Source organism: Mauremys reevesii, linkage group 12, assembly GCF_016161935.1.
Source record: "Mauremys reevesii isolate NIE-2019 linkage group 12, ASM1616193v1, whole genome shotgun sequence".
NCBI classification, from domain to species: domain Eukaryota; kingdom Metazoa; phylum Chordata; order Testudines; family Geoemydidae; genus Mauremys; species Mauremys reevesii.
Genome location: NC_052634.1, coordinates 47442896 through 47469336, shown reverse-complemented (window position 1 = coordinate 47469336; position 26441 = coordinate 47442896). Strand labels below are relative to the sequence as shown.

Sequence of the window (26441 nt, the reverse complement as noted above, 5' to 3'; positions counted from 1 at the left end):
AGGGCCGCCTGCACTCCTGCCTCGGCCGTGAGAGTTTCTACTATCTCCTTCGCCTTATTCCATACTGGACTCAGGGAGAAGGCCTCCTTATCGCTCTGAGCCACCGACTTCCAAAGCTCGGAGCCTAGCCGCTCCCAAACAGTTTTATCAAAAATTGTACTTGGTTGAACAGAAAGTCCCCTTCTCCGTCCCCACCGCAGCAGACGGGATAACGTATTAGAGGGGAGCTTCTCTCCCTGCCGCTCCGCGATGCGCATCAAACATTCATGCACCGTCCTTTCTTCCGCTGATGCAGTGGTTCCCATATTAGCTGCTCACCTCTGGGCTGGGGTGTGCCTCCCTTTTCAGACGCCCTGCGGCTTGCCACTCGACACTGAGCTCAGGTGCGCCCCTCTTTTTGGACGCCCTACGGCTCCTAGCCGCTCAACACTGAACTCAGGTGCGCCCTTCTTTTCGGACGCCCTGCGGCCGCCGCTCGACACTGAGCTCAGGTGCGCCCCTCTTTTCGGACGCCCTGCGGCTCCTAGCCGCTCGACACTGAGACTCAGGTGCGCCTCCTTTTCTTCTTTTCAGTTCAGGCCACCAACACTGTCCTCATTCAATCACGTCGGGGTCACCATTTGTTGCATCGCAGGCGTATATGAACAAAGCTCTTCAGTCAGTTTGATTGGCAGCAAAGTCATTTATTTCTCTCCAGCATACATCTTTATACTCTTGAAGCAGGCAAGCAAGCAGTTGCTAATTGGTTAACAAAATTAACACAGCCGGAGCTGTGACTTCATAGAACTAGCCAAGGCCAACTTCTCAAAACAAAGCTCAAAGCCTAATTAACCCATCCTAAAAACCTAAACATCTTAGCTTCCCACACTACCAACTGCCAAGCTAGCAAAATATTCCCAACAGGGCAGCAACCCTACTGTCACCCTGCAGCTTTACCCTGCTCCAGGGGTGACCTGCTTCACCCTCCTTTGGGAGCCCGGGGACCCCGAACTGCCCAGAATCACCTGATTGATGCCGAGCTTAGCACAGACACCGGCTCAGCCTGGCAGGGAGCTGCCCTGAGCCCTGACAATCAGCTTCCCTCCGCCTCCTGCTGCACAGCGAGGATCCCACGCGAGAGGCTTTGTGCCCAGTTTGTTCAGGAGCGTCCCAGGCTCCAGCTGTAAACTCTGCTGGTCAGTTCTAACCTTTGGCCACATGGGGGCGGCACTAATGGTCCCATCTAAACGCTGTTTGCGTTCGACCCTTCGGATCGCAGATTGTAACCCGCGGGCAGATCTCTGAGTGCAGCCAGATCCCTCCCCAAACTAAACATTGAAGCAGCAGCTCCCATTGGAAAGATCAGGATTTTTGCCTTTAAAAACAAGGGAAATGTCTGCAGCGAGAGACTGAAGAAGCTCAATTGATTTCATTGACTGGAGGTTAAGAGGCGATTTAATCACTGGTTTAAATACATTTTACAAATTCCCAGAGGGGGGCATATGTGATTTAAAGGGTTCTTTAATTCACCAGACAAAATTTGCACAAGACCCCATTGGCTTGCAGTCGATGTCAGAAAATCCCAACTGGAAATGACCATTTTTTAACCGTGAGGCTAATTATCTAGTGGAACAAGCTCCGCAAGGAAGGTGGTAAATTCCCCATCACTTGCAGTTTGTAAATCAAGACTGCAGCTCTTGCTGCAAGATGCCTGGTGTGTGGGTGTCCCTGTTCTGCATTTCGGGATCCCTGGTACATGGTGCCTCCCTCCCACCAGTTCAGGATCCCCACAATGGGTGCTCCCATCCCCCCATACAGTCTCTGTGGGGGAGGGGGGGTGTATAAAAAGAGACCATGTCTCACTGTCTTGCCCAGGCTATGCTGCAGGGGCTACTCACAGGCGCGACCCCACTACTGATCGGCACGGGAGTTTTGACCTGCTCCGTTTCCGACCTGGGCCGGTGCACCCCTCCTTAGGCAACCTGGGGACCCCAAGCTTCCCCGGGATCACCATATTGATGCTGAGCTTAGTGCGGACACCCGATCGGCACAGCCCCCTGACCAGGCCAGAGAGAGCAGCAGGTTTCCCGTATTGTTTCCCGCGCTTGTTTTCTTGACTAGTTTCTCCTCTGCACCAACTGCTATTTTGCTTTGTGAGCCTGGCTAGCTCAGTTGGCAGCATATCAGACATTTAATCTGAGGGTCCAGGGTTCAAGTCCCTGGTCAGGTGATAAACTACTCACCAAGATGTTAAGGTGTCTTGCTGGAGTCCTCTTTGATGTTACTTTTTCTTTGCAGGATTTTCCCTTTCCTCAGAAGGGCCTTTTTGTGTTGGGTTTGAAGGGGCAACTTCCTGACAGCCCCTCTGTCCTTGCAGCCTGGAGGAATAAAGGCCTCTGGGCATAGAGCATGTTCCTCCCCTGCACACACAAACACACAGAATATCCCTAAGGAATTAGAATCACCTGTTGCCTTCCCCTGTCCTGCTGGATCCCCAAACGAGGATGCTCTTCAGCCTAAACCCATGTCCCCTCTTTTCCCAGTGCCCCTCAATCCCAACCCTCAGTCCCTCCTATGCTCACTGCTCCTCACTCCCAACCAGAGCCTGCTCCTCTTCACCCTTCTCCTCTGTCCCAACCCACAGCCCCCTCCTATTCCCGGTGCCCCTCAATCCCAACCCACAGCCCCTTCTCCTCACGCTGCTCCTCAATCCCAACCCATAGCTCCCTCCTTCCCTCCAGCAGCAGGTGCTTCAGACCCCCTCAGGAAGATTTTCTTGCAAGGTTTCGTATATGAGTCTGCATGTGGATTTTACAGTATGTTGGAAATAGGTTGGGTTGCTTGCCGAAATAATCATTTTTGTCTGGTGTTGGATTCCCAGTCTCCATGTTATAGGGCAGGAGAAATAAAGGGTTGTTATCCTTGTTGTGTGAATTGAGGGCAGCACAACTGTGCTTGGCAGACCCCGATAGAGGGACTCACCTTCAATTCAATAGCACTTGCTAGGCAGGGGACATAGTGAGTACGGAGCCTTCTTATTTCCCCCTTTTCCACCCAGGATGGCAGGTGAACTCTACAGAGGCACCTCTGGGCTTGCACTGACTAAGGACAACAGCTGTGAGTGGGGTGCAGAGAGGGGATGGCTCATGTTAAAGGACTTTTGGTTGCTGGACTTACGAACCGTAGGGAGAAGGACACTGCCCAGCTTATCTGGGGGGTGGGTCTTTCCCTCGTGGTTTATGTTTATGTGTTGGGGCTGCTGACATGACTTCTACTAACCCTGGACTTACATTGCAGTGTAGACATATCCTGAGAGGGCATCTATACTGTGACAAAATCTCGCTGGCCTGGCTGACCTGGATGGTCTGATTTGGGCTCCTGGGGCTCAGGTTGTGGAGCTAAAAACTGCAGCGTAGACATCTGGGCTCAGACTGGAGCCCTGGCTTGGAGACCCTCACCCCTCGTGGGGTCTCGGAGGCTGGGCTGAAGCCCAAGTGTCTACGCTGTTATTTTATAACCCTGCAGCACAAGCCCCACAAGCCTGAATCAACTGACCCAGGGTTTGAGAATAGTGACTTGGGTGTGTTAATGGCAGTGTAGACATAATGCCAGGCTATGTCCACACTGCAATGAAACACCCAGCTCTGTCCCGTGCCAGTGCAGGCTCCCAGGCTAGGGCCGTGGGGTGGTAAATTTGCAGCGTAGACATCTCGGCTCAGGCTCAATACCGGGCTCTGGGAGCCCTCAAGGTTGGGAGGGAGTTTAGCAAGCAAACAAGGTAAAATGGCAATAGAGTATTACCCTGGACTCGATGGCATTTCTCCCTTGGTCTGTCTGCTTTGGGGCAGGAACAATAACACGTCCTGCTGCATTTGTTATTTCAAAGGGCAGTTTAGGATTTTCATTCTCACACACGGTGCACAAAGCAGGACTCAACCCTCTGTGTAAACTAAACAAGCTGCCCACAGGTTCTGGCAGCCACAACAAGCCATTCAGCATGAGAGCCCAGACATGACCCTGTCCCAGAGGAAGCAGGATCCTCTGTGACAGGCTGGAACACTGATCTATCAGTTCTTAACTCCCAAACTTTCAGTAAGTCTGTTATCAGTGCCTGTGAGTATAATTTAAACAACTATACTGGGCTGGACTAAAGAGCTCTGTGTTTTGTCTTCCCACAGTAGCCAATACCAGGTTGCCCAAGAGTTAGGCAACAAGGCACCACTGGGAATTGAACCCAGGATCTCCTGTTTACAAGACAGGTGCTTTTACCAGCTAAGCCATGGTGCCTGCCTGTGGCAACAATACAGTGTCTGCCCACACCTGACTCCCTGCCATCCCCACCGGGGCCTGAAAAGCTTTGCTTGTGTTTGGATTCTGCAAAGCAGAGGAGCAGGTGAGGTTTTCCTTGCAAGCTCTGTGTGTGTGTGTGTGTGAATCTTTGGCCAGGTCTGCACTACAAGGTTACTTCAGCATCATTATATTGCTCAGATGTGTGAAAAACACACAACGCTCCCTCGGTCAGCAGTTTTTGGCTGGTGCACACATTGCAATACCACGTCTGGCGACAAAATTGCCCTGTTTTGGTGACAAAATAAAACTACCTCGACGAGAGGCCTACAGCTTTGTGCAGCAAACTTAAAGTGACAAATGTCAGTGTAAATGCTGCTGGTCATTATATCACCATAACTGGCCTCCACCAGTATCCCACCACATCTGCCATGAACTCGCCTGCCCTGCATTCCTGCTACAGAGGCTGGGCCCCTCCCCTTTCATAGCTCCAGAAAGTTCTGACAGCTGAGCCGCTATCTATACCGGGATTAGCTTGATAGAACTGCATTGCCAGCCTAAGTCACGTAATTACACCAACCTAATTTCATAGTGTAGACCTGTCCAAAGAATCACACACACAACTTGGGAGCAAAACTTCATCTGCTTCTCTGCTTTATAGAATACAAACACGAACAACACTTGTCAGGGCCCAGTGGGGATTGGCAGAGAGTCAGGTGTGGGCCATCTTTATCCCAGGAGAGATGGACTCTAAGGGCACGTCTCCATTGCAATGTAAGCCCAGGTGTGGCACGCTGTGCTCAGAGCAGCACCTGGAAGCCCCATATTCACCACTCTCATATAATGATGACATGGTTTGTACAAAGTCTGCCTGGTGACGTATCATTTCAAAAGTCTTGATCTGTTGAACATTAATATTGTGTTGGATTGTGTGTGCTCGCATTGTTATGAAGTTTTGCTCTGTGTGTGTTACTGAGATATGTTATGAGGTTGAGAAATGCCCCCCACCAACCTTTCAGGTGTGACAAGGGAGGAGCCAGACTCGCTGCTGGCCCATTGAAGGGATCCACACTCCCAAAGACTATCCCAGGAACCGTATACAATGCAGACTTCTCCGAGATAGCACAGCGACAATGGACACTGCTTGACTCACATGGTAACAAAGGAGCTTCCTAGCAAGTTGGAAGAAACTATGAAAGAGGGGAAGAGACATCATGACTTGGCCTCTCTCCCCCACAACTCAGCAGCTAGAAACACACCTGGAGGACAGACTGAACTGACTCAGAAACAGAAGAGAATAATAACAATAATACTTTCAAACCAAAGTCCCCAAACAGACTAGTATTAGTTTTTCAGCAGAAAATTTTCAGTTTGGGGAATTTTGTTTTCTTAGTCAGACCTTGCCAAGGGAAGCAGGGAGAAAATGTTGGCGTTGCCTCCTTCAGAACAGCTTGTCCTAGACACTAGCTCTGGTTCACTGCTCTGGCCTTGCTCGGGGTGAGGGTATTTTAATAATTTGGGCAGGTCCCAGGGTGTTTGGGGGAGATGATGAGGATGTTCCCTTTTGAGATAAAAACTAAGAAATACAGCACTAGATAATTTCTTTTTAAAAGAAATCTGGGATTTAGACATTTTATTTAAAGCAAGGGAGTTCTGAGTTTCTGAGAAGGTTTTTGTTTGCAAGAAGCAACATTGTTTGAGCTGTCATTGTACCAAAGGGGGAGATGGTTGTCTACAAAGGAGGGGTGAAAACTAAACGCATCCAATGAGGATGGGATTTGAACCCATGCGTGCAGAGCACAATGGATTAGCAGTCCATCACCTTAACCACTCAGCCACCTCATCTGAGGTGTTAGAAAACTGGACAGGAGGAGAAATCTAAGGCCAGCAGAGCTAGGGACAATAAGGAGTTTTTAAATACTAAGCGGAAGCAGGGGCTGAATGAGCTCCCCCCTCACATCTAGTGAGGAGCTGGGGGAAAGACTTCAGGAACAGACCGTGTATGCACAGACACACCTACTCTGCCTAGGTATGCAGCATGATGGGGCCGCTTTCCCAAAATGACCAGTTTTGGCTGGTGGCGGGTTACAAATCACTTTACGAGTGAATAGAATGAAATGTTATTATCCTTCCTGCATGAGTGAAGGGCAGCAGAACAGACCTAGTCCGTCCTGATGGAGGGGTGGGTGGGTGAGGAATAGCTTTTATTGGACTGCATAGATGTGATTGAGAACATCACCCTAAACCAGTGGTCCCCAAACATTTCACACTGTGCCCTCTTAGCCATGGCTGTGGACCCTCAGAAGGTGCGATCAAGATCTCAGGTTGGGAGTGGGTCTGTTGCTTGCAGGGGAGAGGGATGCAGACAGAGGTAAGGGGGTCGAGGCTGAGCTGGGAGCCAGAGGCCCAGGCTGAGGGTGGGGTTGGGGAAGAGCTGGGGCTGAGTGCTGCTCCCTCCATGGGGGCTGGCTCACGCCCTGAGGTGCCCCCATGAATGTTCCTCTGTGTCCCCCTAGGAGTCATGCCCCACATTTTGGGAACCACTGAACCCTACTCACTAATCAGCGGCTAGTGATGCCAAAGCCCAGGGAAAGGGAGAACAAGTGCAGGGCCCCAGCACTGGAGCCATGTGAAGGGGCTGCAGGAGAGGGGCAATGGCTGGTGGCCCAGGGAGTTAAGGGCAAAGGGGGCACAGGAGGGGGCAGGAGTTAGGGGTGAAGGAGGTGCAAGGGTTGGGAGTGCAGGAGCTAGCGGTAAACGGGGAGTGGGGATCGTCCAGGGGCAATGGGGAAGTGCCAAAGTACAAGCTTTGCCCAGGGCACCATTTCCCCTAACACTGGTCTGAGCAAACCATTGGAAATGACCCTTCAGTGAGACCAGAACCATAGTGTAGAAAAGCCCCTTTGTTAAGTGGTGGTGGCTGAGGGCTTAGGGAGATGGGTTAGAAAGCAACAGGCACTTGTCTGTAGAGGTTTGATTCTTGCCTGCTAGACAAAGCTCGTGTGCGGTGTCTCCATGGCTGTACTTTCCGTCTCTGATCTGCCACAGGGAGCCAAGTCTAGACATACTCAGAGGCTCTATGCCAGGGTTTCTCAAATTTCCTTTCACTGCATCCCCCTTCTGCCAAAAAAAAAACAACTTACTACATGGCCCTGGAAAGAGGGACCAAGCCCCTTCACACTGGGCAGAGGCAGGGGAAACAAAGCCTGAGCCCTGCCCCAGTTAGGGGAGGGCAAAACCAGAGCTTGAGGGATTCAGCCCTGGGTGGTGGGGCTCAGACTTTTGGCTTCAGCTCCAGGCACCAACAAGTCTAATGCCAGCCCTGGCAACCCCATTAAATCAGAGTCACATCCCACTTTGGGGTCCTGACTCACAGTTTGAGAACCACTGCTCTATGCTGAGGGGAGAGAGTTTTCCTGTGGGTGTAGGTAAGCCACTTCCCAAGAGGTGGCAGCTATGTCAGTGGGAGAAGCTATATCGGTGGGTGTGCAAGCTGTGGTGTTTGCCACATTTAAGAAGTTTAATCAAACCCCATTTTTAAAACCACCTGTGGTCTGGGAATGGCAAAGGACCTCAATGAAGCAGGGTTTGTCCTTCTCAGGTCATTGTGGCTGTATAGCTCAGTGGTAGAGTGCTTAACTGCAGCTTAAGTGATCCTCAAGTGGTCAGATTAGATGCTCTAATGGTCTCTTCTGGCCATAAAGTTGACTACTTTCTGAAAAACTGAGTGTAGCATTGGGAGCAGCGTCTGATGTTTTCCTGTCTAGCCGGCTTGCTGCCTAGAACGAACGCTCCTTGAGTGGGGTGATCCACAGGGAGTAGCTCAAACCTCCAAAGTGCCTGGCCAGGGGCAGGACATTAGCACAGCAAGGGAGGGGTGTGGCAGTGACATCACAAAGGCCTTTTGCAGGACCTCAGACTATTGGTCAAAGGTGGTGGGGAGGTGGTGACCTCACAGAGAGATGCTGACATCAGCCAGGCAGGACAGGGGCGAGGGGCCAGGGAAACCTCAGAGACCCCTGTGGCTTTGCTTCAGCAAGTCTCCTTCTCCAGGTCTCTCTTTGAGGACTGAGAGAGTATTCGGGTTCATGGATGTGAGCGCCAGGAGGAACCTCTTTTGAGTTTTCTCCTTCCCTTTTCCCGATTTTACTAGAAAACAGCCGTCCCTGTTTAGAAGGTAAGAGCCTCCTTGAGGTTTGAAACCTGTTCAGTCTGATCCATCTGGTGACAGTTGAATTCTAGGCATGGAAAACACGAGCTTAAGGAGCCAGAATTTTATTCCGTACCTGAGATTTTGTCCCTTAAAATCACTGGGGACATTAGGGTTTGTTCTTTTTGTTTCACCTTTTCCTCCATCCCTCCCTCCCTCCTTTCTCTTCGTCTCTTGCTTCTTTTGTCCTTTCTCCTGTTCCCCTCCCAAAACCAGGAGCAGTGTCGGGGTGTGTTTGGGGCGGGGGCAGAGAGGGGATGGGCGGCACTGGGGAGGGGAGCTCGGGAGGGTTGGGGCGGGGCAGAGAGGGGATGGGTGGCAGTGGGGAGGGGGAGCTCGGGGGTTGGGGCGGGGCAGAGAGGGGATGGGCGGCAGTGGGGAGGGGGAGCCTGGGGGTGTTGGGGGAAGAAGAGGGGATGGGCGGCACTGGGGAGGGGAGCTGGGGGTGTTTGGGGGTGGGGGCAGAAGAGGGGATGGGCGGCACTGGGGAGGGGAGCTCGGGGGTGTTTGGGGGTGGGGCAGAAGAGGGGATGGGCGGCACTGGGGAGGGGGAGCCTGGGGGTGTTAGGGGACAGGGGCAGAGACGGGGATGGGTGGCACTGGGGAGGGGAGCTCGGGGTGTTTGGGGGAAGAAGAGGGGATGGGCGGCACTGGGGAGGGGAGCTTGGGGGTGTTTGGGGGTGGGGGCAGAAGAGGGGATGGGCGGCACTGGGGAGGGGAGCTTGGGGGTGTTGGGGCGGGGTCAGAGAGGGGATGGGCGGCACTGGGGAGGAGCTGGGGGTGTTTGGGGGCAGAAGAGGGGATGGGCGGCACTGGGGAGGGGAGCTTGGGGGTGTTGGGGCGGGGCAGAGAGGGGGATGGGCGGCACTGGGGGAGGAATCACGGGGGTGTTGGGGCGGGGGCAGAAGAGGGGATGGGCGGCACTGGGGAGGGGAGCTCGGGAGGGGGTGGGGCGGGGCAGAGAGGGGATGGGCGGCAGTGGGGAGGAGGAGCTCGGGGTTGGGGCGGGGCAGAGAGGGATGGGCGGCACTGGGGCGGGGATCTCAGGGGTTGGGGCGGGGCAGAGAGGGGAGGGCGGCACTGGGGAGGGGAGCCTGGGGTGTTGGGGCGGGGCAGGGAGGGGTGGGCGGCACTGGGGAGGGGACCTGGGGGTGTTTGGGGGGGGGCAGAGAGGAGGGGCGGCACTGGGGAGGGGAGCTCGGGGGTGTTTGGGGCGGGGCAGGGAGGGTTTGGGCGGCACTGGGGAGGGGGAGCTGGGGGTGTTTGGGGCGGGGCAGAGAGGGGATGGGCGGCACTGGGGAGGGGGAGCTGGGGGTTGGTGGCGGGGCAGAGAGGGGATGGGTGGCACTGGGGAGGGGCAGCTCGGGGTTGGGGCGTGGCAGAGAGGGGGATGGGCGGCACTGGGGAGGGGCAGCTCAGGGGTTGGGGGCGGGGCAGAGAGGGAGGGGCGGCACTGGGGAGGGGCAGCTGGGGGGTTGGGGGCGGGGCAGAGAGGGGATGGGCGGCATTGGGGGAGGGGCAGCTCAGGGGGTTGGGGGCGGGGCAGGAGGGGATGGGCGGCAGTGGGGAGGGGAGCTCGGGGCGTTGGGGCGGGGGGAGGAGGGAGGGGCGGCAGTGGGGAGGGGAGCTGGGGGTTGGGGCGGGGCAGAGAGGGGATGGGCGGCACTGGGGAGGGGAGCTCAGGGAGGGGTTGGGGGCGGGGCAGAGAGGGGATGGGCGGCATTGGGGAGGGGAGCTCGGGAGGGGTTGGGGCGGGGCAGAGAGGGGATGGGCGGCATTGGGGAGGGGAGCTCAGGGGTTGGGGCGGGGAAGAGGAGGGGCGGCAGTGGGGAGGGGAGCTCGGGGGTTGGGGCGGGGGAAGAGGGGAGGGGCGGCAGTGGGGAGGGGAGCTGGGGGTTGGGGCGGGGCAGAGAGGAGGGGCGGCAGTGGGGAGGGGAGCTCGGGGTTGGGGCGGTGTAGAGAGGGGATGGGCGGCAGTGGGGAGGGGAGCACGGGGTTGGGGGCGGGGCAGAGAGGGGAGGGGCGGCAGTGGGGAGGGGAGCCTGGGGGTTGGGGGGGCAGGGCCAGGGAGGAGGGCGGCAGTGGGGAGGGGAGCTCAGGGGTTGGGGCGGGGTCAGGGAGGGGATGGGCGGCAGTGGGGGAGGGGGTGCTCGGGGGGGTGTTTGGGCTGCTCAGGAGCCGCCTCGCGAACGCTTCAAGGCCACGTGACGCCCTCTCGGAAACTCCGCCTCTCCCGAGACAGCCAATAGGAAGAGGAGGCAGAGCCCTGACCAATGGGAGCGCGAGAAGAAACCTTCCCCCCCCCGCCCAGTTCAAGTGTGAGCTTGTGGGCTGCAGTGACCAGAGCCCCCAGCAGGTTGCACGGGGGGGGGGCAGCAGTGCCCAGAGCCCCCAGCAGGGCGCATCGGGGGGGGGCTGCAGTGACCAGAGCCCCCAGCAGGGTGCAGCGGGGGGGGTCTGCACTGACCAGACCCCCCAGCAGGGTGCAGCGGGGGGGGGCTGCAGTGACCAGAGCCCCCAGCAGGGCGCATCGGGGGGGGGCTGCAGTGACCAGAGCCCCCAGCAGGGTGCAGCGGGGGGGGTCTGCACTGACCAGACCCCAGCAGGGTGCAGCGGGGGCTGCAGTGACCAGAGCCCCAGCAGTGTGCAGCGGGGGCTGCAGTGACCAGAGCCCCAGCAGGGTACATCGGGGGCTGCAGTGACCAGAGCCCCAGCAGGGGGCATCGGGGGGGGGCCGCACTGACCAGACCCCCCAGCAGGGGGGCTGCCGGCCGTGGGGGTCCCTGCAGCCTGGTGCCAGTCACAGAGAGACCCGCAATAGCCTGACCCCACCCCTGTCCGAGCTCCCGCCCTGCCCCCAGCCCACTGCCTCTTGAGCAGCCCCTGCGGTGTCACCACTACCCCCGGCTGTGTCCCCCGCAGCTTCCCAGCCCCCAGCTCCTCCGGTGGCCCCCACACTTCCTCCCTGCAGCCTGCCCCATTCCCCTGAGTCCCAGCTTCACCCCACATCTCTCCAACCCACCTCCCCCATCGCAGCCTCTGCCCCCAGTGCCCCGGCCCTGCTCCCGGGGCTTGAGAGGCCCCACCCCGGCCGTTCCACTCCCCACAATGGGCAGCTGCTGGCGCTGAGGAAGGGGGGTCTGGGCCAGGCCAGGTGCTGGGCCGATCCTGGTGACAGAGAGACGAGCCGGCAAGGCTGAGAGGCCCCTCCCTTGTCTGGGGGGGGGCCAGGGGCTCCCACCATTTGGCCCGTGTCACCCTCCCCATCCAGAGGAGACGTCCGCTCCCAGCAGGCTGTGCTCCATCTCCACCCCGCAGGGGAGCCCCAGTCCAGCAGTGCCCCACCCCGCCCCATCAGCAGCCAAGCCGGGAACCTGCCCTTCTCCTGCGAGGGCTGCAGGACTCCTGCCCCGCAGCACCAGCCTCCCCCCATGTCCCCGGGGTGGGGTGGGGGAAGGGGGGATTCCTTCTTCCCATTGCCCAGATCCCACCCCCACCCCGGGCTGCCCAGACGGGAGCCAGGGGCTGCAGCAGTTGGCTGCTTCCCCAGGGCTCCCAAGGAGCCGCCAGGAGAAGGGACGAGATTCTCCACGGCGCTGCAGCCGTTCACACTGGGACCCGTCTCACACGGGGGAAACTGAGGCACCAGGGAGGGCGAGATGGGCTGCACCAGCTCAGAGTGGGAGTCTGTGGGAGAGCCAGGAATAGAACCCAGGAGTCCTGGCTCCATGGGCAGCTTGGGACTCCTCCACTTGGGAGGCTGGGCGGGCCCGGACTGTGGCCCTGCCCCAAGGCCTGCTGCCACTCAGCCTCCTCCTGCCAAAGCCCCGCCCACACGCCCCTCCACCCCGCCCACACTCCCCTTCAGCCCCGCCCACACACCCCTTCAGCCCCGCCCACACCCCTCAGAACCCCTTTGTTCCACTCCCTGACCCCCGCCCACCTCTCACGTCTCTTCCCGAGGCCCTGCCACTTGTGCCTCTTCGCCCCCCCCCCAAGGCCCCCCCCCCCGGCCAATCTGCCCGTTGCACCCCCGGCCTCTCCCCCCACGGCCCCATGTGGCCGGATGGAGCTTGGGAAAGGGCGAAGTGAGGATGGGGCCTTGCGGGGGAGAGGACGAGTGGGAGCAGGGCCTCTGGGTGGAGCACAGGCCAGGTGCCTCCCCGGGCCCCTTACACCCACCGCCCCTGCCTGGCTCCCGGCCTCCCCGGCTCTAACCACTAGACCCAGCGGCACTGGGACAATTTGTATAGTGGGAGGTGCTGAGAGCCAGTGAACAAACCTGTAAACCCTGCACAGGATGGAAACAACTTCAAGCTGGGGGGTGCACAAGACTGGCCCCCACTCCCTTCCCAGAGCCAGCGGTGGGACCCGGATACCCTGGTTCCCAACCCCCACTCTAACCACTAGCCTGCACTGCCCTGCCACAGCTGGGGAGAAGAACCAGGAGTCCTGGCTCCCAGCCCGGTCGTGGGTGGAGCAGGACGTACTGGCCATGGGCTCAGCTGGGCATCGCTTACCATCAGGCTGGATAGTATCCCAGTGCTGACCTCCAGCCCCACAGCTCTGCTGGTGCCCCTCACTCCCGACATGCAGCCCCTGCTATCCTAGTCCTGACCTGCAGACTCACAGCTCTGCCGGTGACCCTCACTCCCGACCCGCAGCCCCTGCTATCCCAGTCCTGACCTCCAGACTCACAGCTCTGACGGTGCCCCTCACTCCCGACCCGCAGCCCCTGCTATCCCAATCCTGATCTCCAGACCCACAGCTCTGCTGATGCCCCTCACTCCCGACCTGCAGCGACTGGGCTTCCCGCGGAGCTCCCCAGTCACTGTGCTACCGGTGCCCCTCACTCCCGACCCGCAGCCCCTCCTATCCCAATCCTGATCTCCAGACCCACAGCTCTGCTGGTGCCCCTCACTCCCGACCCGCAGCCCCCTGGATTCCACGCTGAGCTCCCCAGTTACTGCGCTGCCGGTGCCCCTCACTCCCGACCCGCAGCCCCTTAGGCGTACACCAGCTCTGACGGTGCCCCTCACTCCCGACCCGCAGCCTCTGCTTTCCCAGTCCTGATCTCCACACCCACAGCTCTGCTGGTGCCCCTCACTCCCGACCCGCAGCCCCCTGGATTCCACGCTGAGCTCCCCAGTTACTGCGCTGCCGGTGCCCCTCACTCCCGACCCGCAGCCCCTACTATCCCAGACCTGACCTCCATACTCACAGCTCTGACGGTGCCCCTCACTCCCGACCCGCAGCCCCTCCTATCCCAATCCTGATCTCTACACCCACAGCTCTGCTGGTGCCCCTCCCTCCCGATCCGCATGCCCCTGGATTCCCCGCTGAGCTACCCAGTTACTGCGCTGCCAGTGCCCCTCACTCCTGACCCGCAGCCCCTACTATCCCAGTCCTGACCTCCAGCCTCACAGCTCTGCTGGTGCCCCTCACTCCCGACCCGCAGCCCCCTAGCCTCCCTCCAGCTCTGCCGGTGCCCCTCATTCCTGACCCGCAGCCCCTGCTATCCCAGTCCTGACTCCAGACTCACAGTTCTGCTGCTGCCCCCTACTCCCGACCCGGAGCCCCTTAGGCGTCCACCAGCTCTGACGGTGCCCCTCACTCCCGACCCGCAGCCCCCTGGTCTCCCTCCTGCTCTGCTGCTGCCCCTCACTCCCGACCCGCAGCCCCTCCTATCCCAATCCTGATCTCCAGATCCACAGCTCTGCTGGTGCCCCTCACTCCCGACTTGCAGCGACTGGGCTTCCCACAGAGCTCCCCAGTCACTGTGCTGCCGGTGCCCCTCACTCCTGACCCACAGACCCCTGGGCTTCCTTCAGCTCTACCGGTGCCCCTCACTCCCGACCCGCAGCCCCCTGGGTTCCCCCCAGCTCTAGTGGTGCCCCTCACTCCTGACCCGCAGCCCCTGCTATCCCAGTCCTGACCTCCAGACTCACAGTTCTGCTGCTGCCCCTCACTCCCGACCCGCAGCCCCTCTTATCCCAATCCTGATCTCCACACCAAGAGCTCTGCTGGTGCCCCTCACTCCCGACCCGCAGCCCCCTGGATTTCCCGCTGAGCTCCCCAGTTACTGCGCTGCCAGTGCCCCTCACTCCCGACCCGCAGCCCCTACTATTCCAGTCCTGACCTCCAGCCTCACAGCTCTGCTGGTGCCCCTCACTCCCGACCCGCAGCCCCCTCGATTCCTCGCTGAGCTCCCCAGTTACTGCGCTGCTGGTGCCCCTCACTCCCGACCCGCAGCCCCTGCTATCCCAGTCCTGACCTCCAGACTCTCAGCTCTGCTGGTGCCCCTCACTCCCGACCCGCATGGGTCACCCCTGGAGCAGGTTAAAGCTGCAGGGTGACAGTGGGGTTGCTGCCCCTGTGAACAGCTGCTGTAGCACCGCCTGGGCAGGACAGGGAGACCCAGTTATACCCCTCCCCCGCCCCAGCCTGTATCGGGGGATGGGAGCGCTCACACCCTGGGGCCCCTGAGCTGGGGCAGAGGGAGGCCCCTGTGCACCAGGGATGCTGTAAGGGTGAACAGGGGCACCCACCCATGCACCCGAGATCTTCTAGGGGGGGAGAGTGGCACCCACACACTCAGGATCTTGTAGGGGGGGACAAGGGCATCCACACTCCGGGATCCTCTGCAGAGGGACGGACACCCACACACCCAGGATTCTGTATGGGGGGCAGAGGTACCCGGACACCTGGGCTCCTGGATGGGGGATGGGGGGCACCGAAACATCCGGGATCTTACCTGGCAGGACAGCGGCGCCTGCAGCTCGACATGAGACGGGGGCAGGGGAAGCAGGAGCATTTCCCAGTTCCAGGCTGTCCCCGTCTGGCCAAGGCACAGAGCTCACAAGCAGAGTTTAAAGCTCGAGCTGCCAGACAGCAAAACAAGCCAGGCTCTGTGGCTGGTGCCTGTGATCCCAGCTCCTGGGGCGGCTGAGGCTGGTGGATCGCTTGAGCTCAGGAGTTCTGGTCTGCAGGGGGCTGTGCCGATTGGGTGTCCGCACTAAGTTCAGCATCAATATGGTGATCCTGGGGAAGCTTGGGGTCCCCAGGTTGCCTAAGGAGGGGTGAACCGGCCCAGGTCGGAAATGGAGCAGGTCAAAACTCCCCTGCTGATCAGTAGTGGGATCACACCTGTGAATAGCCCCTGCAGCATAGCCTGGGCAAGACAGTGAGACACGGTCTCTTTGTATACAGACACCCCCCGCAGAGCCTGGAGGGGGGGATGGGAGCACCCACACGCTGGGGATTCTGACTTGAGGTGAGGGACGCACCCCAGCAACACATATCTTGAAAAGGGGAACAGAGACACCCACAGATCCTGGATGGGGGCAGGCAGGGGAAACCACACACTGGAGCTAGTTAATGGGGTGTGGGGCAGAGACACCCACCAGAGATCCTGGATGGGAGCACCCACATGATGGGGATCTTGAACTGGGAGGAGGGAAGCACCATGTACCAGAGGTTCTGAAGGGGGAACAGGGACACTCACACACCAGGTGTCTTGCAGCAAGAGCTGCGGTCTTCATTTACACAGGGCAGTGATGGGGCATTAACCACGTCCCTTGCAGAGCTTGTTCCACTAGATAATTAGCCTCACGGTTAAAAAATGGTAATTTCCAGTTGGCGTTTTGTGACATTGACTGCAAACCAAGGGAGTCGTGTTCAACCTTTGTCTGGTGAATTAAAGAACCTTTCAAATCAGATATTCCCCCCTCTGGGAATTTTTAAAACTGTGTATTTAAAATCAGTGACTAAATCCCCTCTTAACCTCCAGTCAATGAAATCAATTGAGTTTCTTCAATCTCTCGCTGTAGACAGAAGAGACCAATGCACATTTTCCTTGTTTTTAAAGGCAAAATTCCTGATCTTTCCAAGGGGATCTTCTGCTTTAGCTGTCAGTTTGGGGAAGGATTTGGCTTCCTGGGCTATAATCTGCCCGCTGGGTTATAATCTGCGGTCTGAAGGGTCAAATTTAGATGAGGCCGTTAGTGCTGCCCCGTGTGGCCGGAGATGGGAGCTCACAAGCAGAGTTGAAAGCTGGAGCTGGAACGGACCTGGCTGGACACGTGGGGCACAAAGGCTCTCACGTGGGATCCTCGCTGTGCAGCAGGAGGCGGAGGGAAGCTGGTTGTCAGGGGTCAGGGCCATGGGCGCCAACTTATATGGGCTCGTGGAGCTAAAGCCCCAGGAATATTCAAAATCAGGGGCTCTGCTCCACCAATATTTGGAGCTAGGTTTTGCCCCTTTAAATCCCAGCCGCAGCTGGGAATCAGAGGGCTCTGGGCTGCCCGCTGCTGCAGGGAGCCCAGAGCCTTTTAAATGCCAGCCGCGGCTGGGAATCAGAGGGCTCTGGGCTGCCCGCTGCTGCAGGGAGCCCAGAGCCTTTTAAATGCCAGACGCGACTGGGAATCAGAGGGCTCTGGGCTGCCCGCTGCTGCAGGGAGCCCAGAGCCTTTTAAATCCCAGCCGCGGCCGGGAATCAGAGGGCTCTGGGCTGCCCGCTGCGGGGGGGAACCCAGAGCCTTTTAAATCCCAGCCGCGGCCGGGAATCAGAGGGCTCTGGGCTGCCTGCAACCGCGGGGAGCCCAGAGCCCTTTAAATCCCAGCCGCGGCCGGGAATCAGAGGGCTCTGGGCTGCCTGCAACCGCGGGGAGCCCAGAGCCCTTTAAATCCCAGCCGCGGCTGGGAATCAGAGGGCTCTGGGCTGCCCGCTGCGGCGGGGAACCCAGAGCCTTTTAAATCCCAGCCGCAGCCGGGAATCAGAGGGCTCTGGGCTGCCTGCAACCGCGGGGAGCCCAGAGCCCTTTAAATCTCAGCCGGGGCTGGGAATCGGAGGGCTCTGGGCTGCCCGCAGGGGCAGAGAGCCCAGAGCCCTTTGAATCCCAGCCGCGGCGGCTGGGATTTAAAGGGCTCAGGGCTCCCCGCGGCTGCCAGCAGCTCAGAGCCCTTTGAATCCCAGCCCCTGGCCGCTGATTGCCCCCTCCCCAGACCCCTGCCCCAACTGCCCCCCGGGACCCCCACCCCCTATCTAAGCACCACAGGTCCTTGTCCCCCCTTACCCACTCCTGAGACAACTGCCCCTCACTGCCCCTTGGGACCCCAGCCCCTATCTAAGCCTCCCTTCTCCTTGTCCCCAACTGCCCCCTCCTGAGACCCCACCCAACTTCCCCCCAGGACCCCACCCCCTACCTGTCCCCTGATAAACCCCCTGGACTCCCATGCCTATCCAATTGCTGCCTGTCCCCTGACTGCCCCTCCAAACCTCTGCCCCATCCAACCCCCCCGCTCCTTGTCCCTTGACTGGCCCCTGGAACCCCCTACCCCTTCTCCAACCTTGTAATCTTGTGGTACTGACGTGTTGTAGCTTCATTTTATATCGGCTTACAGGGCGGGAGTGGGGGGGGGACCACCATTTTGGGCCCCACCAAAAATTATACAAACCTGCCGCCTATGGTCAGGGCTGCACCCTGCCATGCTGAGCCGGTGTCTGTGCTAAGCTCGGCATCAATCAGGTGACTCTGGGAAGTTCGGGGTCCCCGGGCTCCCACAGGAGGGTGAAGCAGGTCACCCCTGGAGCAGGTTAAAGCTGCAGGGTGACAGTGGGGTTGCTGCCCCTGTGAACAGCTGCTGTAGCACCGCCTGGGCAGGACAGGGAGAGCCAGTTATACCCCCCCTCCCCCAGCCTGTATCGGGGAATGGGAGCGCTCACACCCTGGGGACCTACCCACCAGAGATCTTCTGGGGGGGGAGAGTGGCACCCACACACCCAGGATCTTCTAGAGAGGGACAAGGGCATCCACACTCCGGGATCCTCTGCAGAGGGACGGACACCCACACACCCAGGATTGTGTATGTGGGGCAGAGGTACCCGGACACCTGGGCGGGGGAAGGGGGCACCGAAACATCCGGGATCTTACCTGGGAGGACAGCGGTGCCTGCAGCCCGACATGAGACGGGGGCGAGGGGAGAAGGAGCATTTCCCAGTTCCAGGCTGTCCCCGTCTGGCCAAGGCACAGAGCTCACAAGCAGAGTTTAAAGCTCCAGCTGCCAGGCAGCAAAATAAGCTGGGCCCCGTGGCTGGTGCCTGTGATCCCAGCGCCTGGGGAGGCTGAGGCTGGCGGATCGCTTGAGCTCAGGAGTTCTGGGCTGTAGGGGGCTGTGCTGATCGGGTGTCCGCACTAAGTTCAGCATCAATATGGTGATCCCGGGGAAGCTTGGGGTCCCCAGGTTGCCTAAGGAGGGGTGAACTGGCCCAGGTCGGAAACAGAGCAGATCAAAACTCCTGTGCCGATCAGTAGTGGGGTTGTGCCTGTGAGTAGCCCCTGCAGCATAGCCTGGGCAAGACAGTGAGACACGGTCTCTTTTAAGACACCCCCCCATAGTGCCTGGAGGGGGGATGGGAGCACCCACACGCTGGGGATTCTGACTTGGGGGGAGGGACGCCCCCTGCACACGGATCTTGAAAAGGGGAACAGAGACACCCACACACCACAGAGCCTGGATGGGGGCAGGGGAACCACACACGGGAGCTAGTTCATGGGGTGGGGGACACACCCATATGCTCCGTTGCACCATTCTTAATGAGAAGAACGGGGGCATCCGCACAACACGGATCCTTAACGAGCTGGGGGACACCCACACACTCCACTATTAACCAGGAGGGACAGGGGCACCAGACACCCCCAGTAGCATGGAGAACACCCACATCCACCGGATCCCTCATGGGGGGTTAGACAGAGGGGATTGTAATGGGGCTCAGCGCACCCACGCACCAGGGATTGTTAAGGGTTGAAGGGACAGGGACACCCACACACACTGAGATCACGTCCTTGGAGGAACGCAAACCCTCCACAGAAGGACCTGGTCTGTTCCATGATGGCAGCCCAGCCTGGGTGAGTCAAAGTCTCTTTTTATACAGCCACGCCCCAGAGATCCTGACTAGGGGGAGAGAGACACCCACCCACCAGAGATCCTTAATGGTCTAGGGTGCACCCACACACCAGGGATTCTTATGGGTGGGAGGAATGGAGACAGCCAGACACACTGAGATCACTTCCTCCCAGGAGCCTGGGCCAGACAGGGAGACACAGTCCCCCTTTACAGATCTGCCAGACAACCTTCCTCCCACTCCCTCCACACAATGTTCTTATCTGGAGGTGAAGCCAGGGAAACCACATGGAGGATTCTTATCTGGGGAACGGGGGGGACCCACTTACCACCAGAGATTCTTAAGGGCAGGAGGAACAGGGACTCCCACCTCTGCAGCATGGGGGTGGGTCGCCTGCTGGGATCATCGGGGCATATTTCACCTCGTCAGTTCCCTGCCATTGCCTTGGGGGCCCCTTGTTCGCTGCCTCTGGTACCCAGTTTAGCCTCCTTCCTGAGGGCTGAAACGCTTTGATCTGTCTAAGGTCTGTGGGATCAATACGTGTCATGGTGTAATTCTGTGTTATTCGGGGGTCAGACCAGCTGAGCTAATGGCTCCTTCTGCCCTTAAACGCCATGAAAACATTTCCCTGGTTTCTCCTTGCGCCTGACAGACACCACGGTGAGGGGCCCAATAGAAGATCCTGGACACAGCGCTCTGGCTCTTACGTTACTTGGGGACGTCAGCGCTTTCCTAGCAAAGCTGCTGCTAAAGCGCTGGATTTGGGGAACGGTTCGGCTCCGGTTCAGAGATCTGCCTGCGGGGTGTGAACCTGCCACGAGGAGCGGGAAACGCAACCAGCAACGGGAGGCGTTGGCTGAGCTCCAGGCTGCCCCCGTGTGGCCAAAGCTTAGACCTGAGCAGCGGAGTTTAAAGCTGGCGCTGGGAGGGACCTGAACACACGGGGCACGAAGTCTCCTGCGTGTAACGTTTGTTGGGTGGGCAGCTGAGCGTAGCTGATTGCCGGAGTTCAGGGCTGCACCCCGGGGTGCTGAGCAGGTGTCTGTGCTCAGGTTGGCCTTGCTATGATGGTTTCTGGGAAGTTTGGGGCCGCCAGTCTCCCTAAAGAGAGGGGAACCAGGCCAGAAAAGGAGGCATTCAAAACTCTGGTACGAATTGCCAGTGGGACTGACCCTCTGAAGAGCCGCTGCAGCCCCGCCAGGGAGAGCCGGTCTCTCTTTGTGCAGCCCCCTCCATTCCTCAGGACAAAGGTTGTGCTCAAAGATCTGTGCCTCGTGTTTTTACCTCCGTGTGAAGCGCGCAGAGCAAATAACCCTCAGCGCCTCAGCTCAGTTCCAGGCTCCACTTCCACTCGCTCAGGCAAGATGGTGCAGAGCAGGGCCGGCTTTAGGCTTATTCCACCAATTCCTCCGAATCGGGCCCCGCACCTAAGAGGGCCCCACGTCCAATGAGAATCCCTTCCCTGGCTAGAGGCGCCTTTTTAAATTTTACTCACCTGGCAGCGCTCTGGGTCTTCGGCGGCACTTCGGCGGCGGGTCCTTCAGTGCCGCCAAAGACCTGGAGTGAGTGAAGGACCTGCCGCCGAAGACTCAGAGCACCACCCGGTGAGTACAAGCCCCGCGCTTCCTAAAGCCGGCCCTGGTGCAGAGGAGCCCCTGGGTGGCTGTGGGCCTGGGGAGGATGGCTTTTGATTTTTCGGCCTGACCGCTACGGGCAGCAAGGCCAAAAGTCAGATGGCCGGCTCTCCCGTCCACCACGCTCATCAGGAGCCCTTAGTCGAGAGAATGCGGGCAGCGTCCCCCACTACCTCTCGCATGCAAAGCGAGCGCTCTGCCGCTTGAGCTAATTCCCCGCAGCTGGCCTGACTCTCAGGCACCGGGCAAAAAAAGGCAAGGGCTCTGTGGCCTTAAGCAGAACACAGCCTGAAATGGGGGCGGGGCGCTACCCAGAGCTGGGGAAGGGGATCCGAGTCCCAGCCACGTTCCTCGGCACAAACACCAACGCTCCCTCCCTGGAGTGTGTCTGGGCTGAGAGTTAGCCCCTGAAACAAGCACCAAACTTCAGAAGACAACGCAGGGATAGATCACTTGACGATTGCCTGCTCTGGCCATTGCCTCTGAAGCGCCTGGCATCGGTTACTGTCAGAAGACGGGATAGTGGCCTAGATGGACCATCGGTCTCACCCAGGAGGGCCGTTCTTATCTTCACCACTTTCCTCTAACCCAAGCAAAGCCAGGAGCAGGCCCAGCTCAGCAACTCTAGCAGGCTCCCTGGCCCCTGGCCCAGCATACAGCAAAACGACCCTGCCTCCGCCAGGATAGACAGCCACCGACTCCCTCTTCCAGACCAACGCAGCCCTTCCCCGCTTTGGCTGTCTCCAAGCTGTCTGCGTGCTCTGCTCTGCTCTGCTCCACGGCTGCCATGCTGCCTGAGATCAGGAGGCTGCGAGGTCTCACGGTCTCAGCTGAGCTGGTATCGCGTGCCACCCCGCCCATCTCCTCATTCCCTTCATGGACCCCTGGGATGTGAGTAATTCTGTATTTGAGTGGCTCTCCCTCCCGGCCAATGAGCTTGGCGTAGACTAGCAGGGAGGGAGGAGGAAAGGGATTGTGCTCCAGTGAGAGCTCAGAAAGAAAGGTGCAGGTCCCCCACTAGAGCCTAGCCCAGCAGAGCAAATCAGAGCAGAGCAGGCTGGAGAATGTGTGTATGGGTCTGACTACTTCTCCCATGCTCTTCCATTTGAGCTAACTTCCCCCAGCTGTCGCCAGCCTCCCAGTCAGCGCAAGGGGGAGAAGGGCCGGGGAGGAAGAGCTTTGTGCTCCGCAAGGGCTGGCTTTTTGGGAGGCCAAGCGGGGAGAGGGATGGAGGCCACTGGAGGAGCTGAGCCGGCTGACTGTCCATGGCTTCTAAAAGAAGGGCAAGAGAAGATCCTGCGGCTGCCTTGCTGCTGGAGAATGCAGGCATTGATCTTGCTGCCTCTCGCATGCAAAGCGAGCGCTCTACCACTTGAGCTAATTCCCCTACCTTGGCAGGTGGTGTCTTGATCCATCCATTCGAAAACGGAGGCCACATCGTTCCCCGCGCCAGCCGGTGACTCCTTCCAAAAGGGTCAGACAAGGGAGCGCTTCCCGTAGGCTGGCTAGCTCAGCTGGTTAGAGTGTGGTGTTAATAACGCCAAGGTCATGGGTTCAAGCCCCATGCTGGCCACTGCGGGAGGGAGAGGGTGACTTCTGCTCTTTTGGCTGACTGCTAGGGGTGGCAGAGGCCAAAACCAGGTGGGCCGGGAGCGGGTAAGAGCCCTGCTGGGCGCCGGGCAGGACGAGGCTCCGGACACCTCCTTGGTCTCCCCTCTCTGGGCTCCTCGCTCCACCTGCTGCCTGAAAGGAACTTGGGCCCAGGGAGGAGACGGGTGAGCCCGGCCGGCTGCCTTCCAGGCTCATAGGAGGCCAGGCTTGAGCTGCCCGCCCACGAAGCCAAAATCGCAGGCCTGCCAGCTCACCCCCATTGTCCACAGAGGGTTGACCTGATGGCCCGAATTCTTGCCGGCCGCCAGCTCCACCCAAATGTACCCGACGCCGGATCACGCTCCCCAGCCCAAACCACAGAGGAAGGCTTAATACTCGGCACCCCAACCTAGGGGAGAGGCTTCACACTCCGCCGGCGCAGGGTGACCTTTGGGACTTCCCTGGACACCATCCTCCCACCGCCCACAGCCAGACCCCCCAAGCCCACACTCGAGCCCACCCCTCCGACAGGAAGGAGCAGGAGGACCACTCCTCCCAGGGGCACCACCACTCGAAGTCAGCTTCACTTGCTTTCTCTTCTACCCCTTTCCTCCCAAGTTATGCGCCCCTCACGGGTGCCGGCCCTGGGAAGACGCAGGCACGGCACTCTGACTGGCGCAAGCCAAACGCCCCACACCGAGAGTTTAGCACGGGCTCTTGAGGCACTGGAGGAACCCCATGCAGACGCACTGACGGAGCTTAGCTTTACGGCCAAGGGCCCTACCTGTGCAGAAAGCCAACTTGCTTGTGAAAAAGACACCTCTTTCGGCTCCCCTTCCAAACTTCCAAATGCCTCCAAATGGGAAAACACACACACTGAAACACCCAAACGGTCCTAACGCTGGGGCCAGGCGAAAAAGAAAAGCAAGGAAAAGATTTCTAAATGGCCACCCTGCCAGAGTCGTACAGCTCCGCAAGTGAAACCCGTGGAAGGGACATTACACAAAAAAGGGGAATGGAAAGCTGCCCAAATTGAGATGCTGTGGAAAGCTAAAGCCACAGAACAACTGAGGGCAGGGCCAGAGGACGGCAGGACCATGCCTATGTGTGGCCTTCAGACAGGCACAAAAACACCCAGCCAGGCTGCTCCCTGCCATGCCAAACCCCCACTGAAGGCCACCCACAGGCCAGCATGCAGGGCGGCTGCTGATGCTCTGTGGCCAGCATCACAAGATGGTAGGAAAGCAGGGCCAGCCCCCCTGGTGGCACCTCTTACCATTCCCACTCAAGGTGCTCACTTTGGCAGTGGGGCAGGAGATTTTACCCCAAGAGGCTTTTCCCCAGCTGGCGAGAAGCAGAGAAACACCCAGGCTCCCAAGGTGCTATGTAGCAACCCCCCTCCAGCACAGGGACAGGCGCACACTTGGAAGAGGGAAACTGCTCCACACTCTAGCCCGGGCAGCCGCCCATTTTCTTTGGCAAGTCAGGAATGGCAAAGGCGAGACTGGAAGCACCTGGGGCTCATGCCCCAGCCTTTGTGACACCCAACCCCCAACTCCTTCCTGGGGCTCTAGCTGAAGCCAGAGCATTGGCCTGAGCGGCCAAGAAGAGGTTCCAGCCCTGAAGGGAGCAGGACTTTCAGCACAAAGGTAAAACTGCACAAGCACAACAACGAAGGGACTCGACCCCTCAATTGCCTGATCCGAAGTCAGATGCCTTATCCATTAGGCCACGTGGTCACATAATTAAAAAAAAAACCTCTCCAAGTACTTCTTTAGAGAAGACAGACACTGTGTTTCTCAGGTCATCTACTGAGTGGGGCTGTGACTGTCTGGGCACAAGAAGTCGAGTTCCCAGCGACACGTGAGACTTAATTCTCTGGAGCCAGGTGCAGGGCTTTGGCAGGGAGGCTCAGGCATGGGGCACTGGGGTGCAGCAGATGGACCGGCTGTCTAGGTACAGAGATTTAGTCACATGAGGCACAGAAGGGAGGAGGAGGAGGAATCCCGCTGATGGTCAGTGGCTGTGCAGAAAAAAGGGTGTTGATTCCCCCATCCTAAATGGGCTGGTTGGCTTGACCCTTCTCCCCTCTGCAGAGCATGGTGGGGACTGCAGCTCACCCCTTGTGGGGCAGGAGGGCACAGGTGCAGGGCACTGGGCTCCGATGCACCTGGAAGGCAGCTCCGGTGGAGTGGGGCAGGGCCTGTGGTTTACGTTCTGCGTTGCCTGGTGCTGGGCCATTGCACAATCCCCAGCCACGCCGCACAGCGCATCCCAAGAGGGGGCAGGGGGCCAAGCAGACGATCCAGCATGAGGGGGGAGAGGATGTGCGGCTGGGGGGAGGAAAGGCCTTGGGCTGCACTGGGGGAGTGCAGAGCAGGGGTGACACCCCAGAAACCTGCAGCAAAGGGATGGACAGGTGGGCTGGCTGGATAGAAGAGGCAGCGAGCCTAAAAGGGGAGTGGGGTCTAGTGGTCAGAGTAGGGACGAGGCTGGGCGCCAGGACCTCTGGGTTCTATCCCTGGCTCTGGGAGTGGAGGGGGATCTAGAGGTGAGAGCAAGGGGACTGGGATCCAGGACTCCTGGGTTCCATAGTGGTGGCTGTTTTTTACTGTGTCTCCCTCCCTACAGATCCCAGCCCAGCCCCCTAGTGGAATCTGACTGGGGGAGGGGGTTGCCCTGCCACTCCAGACTATGATTCGAACCCCTCCCCCAACGGGCTCTGACATCACGGAATCTCCCCCACCCAAGTCAGAAAGTAGGAGCCCCTCCCCTCATGCGGAGGAAGCTAGCGAGTCTCTTGGGGGTCTCTGGCAGAGGTGAAACCCCCTGCACCCTCCTGCACAGCCCCCTGCTACAAGGGGCCGGGGGCACCCAGCCAGGGTCAGGAGGTGAGATGGGGTCGCAGTGGCAGGAAGGGGGCAGAGCTGGGGGTGGTGCCAGGTCTGGTGCTGGCTACACGGGGAAAAACCACACTGCTACCCCGCAACACACACACACACACACACACTCCTGGTGTTGGGAGGGGAGCAGGTGAAAGGACAAAAGAAGCAAGAGACGAAGAGAAAGGAGGGAGGGATGGAGGAAAAGGTGAAACAAAAAGGACAAACCCTAATGACCCCAGTGATACTAAGGGACAAAATCCCAGGTGCGCAATAAAATTCTGCCTCCTTAACCTTGTGTTTTCCATGCCTAGAATTCAACTGTCACCAGATGGATCAGACTGAACAGGTTTCAAACCTCGAGGAGGCTCTTACCTTCTAAACAGGGACGGCTGTTTTCTAGTAAAATCAGGAAAAGGGAAGGAGAAAACTCGAAAGAGGTTCCTCCTGGCACTCACGTACGTGAACCCGAATACTCTCAGTCCTCAAAGAGAGACCTGGAGAAGGAGACTTGCTGAAGCAAAGCCACAGGGGTCTCTGAGGTTTCCCTGGCCCCTCACCCCCGTCCTGCCTGGCTGATGTCAGCATCTCTCTGTGAGGTCACCACCTCCCCACCACCTTTGACCAACAGTCTGAGGTCCTGCAAAAGCCTTTGTGATGTCACTGCCACACCCCTCCCTTGCTGTGCCAATGTCCTGCCCCTGCCCAGGCACTTTGGAGGTTTAAGCTACTCCCTGTGGATCACCCCACACAAGGAGCGTTCGTTCTAGGCAGCAAGCCGGCTAGACAGGAAAACATCAGACGCTGCTCCCAATGCTACGCTCTGTTTTTTCAGAAATTAGTTGACTTTATGGCCAGAAGAGACCATTAGAGCATCTAATCTGACCCCCTGCATATCACAGGCCTCCTGTATGACACAAGAGCTACTTTTGGAGCAAACACATTCCAGAAAGGCA

The 26441-nt window shown here is 58.9% G+C and overlaps 3 non-coding genes across 3 annotated transcripts; 1 reads left to right on the top strand and 2 right to left on the bottom strand.

Annotated features, from left to right (window-relative positions):
- Positions 1 to 4192: 4192 nt before the first annotated feature.
- On the bottom strand, positions 4193 to 4266 carry TRNAT-UGU. The gene has a single exon. It is a non-coding gene; the product is annotated as a tRNA-Thr (tRNA).
- Positions 4267 to 6029: 1763 nt separating this feature from the next.
- TRNAS-GCU lies at positions 6030 to 6111 on the bottom strand. The gene has a single exon. It is a non-coding gene; the product is annotated as a tRNA-Ser (tRNA).
- Positions 6112 to 22512: 16401 nt separating this feature from the next.
- TRNAI-AAU lies at positions 22513 to 22586 on the top strand. The gene has a single exon. It is a non-coding gene; the product is annotated as a tRNA-Ile (tRNA).
- The last annotated feature ends 3855 nt before the right edge of the window (positions 22587 to 26441 follow it).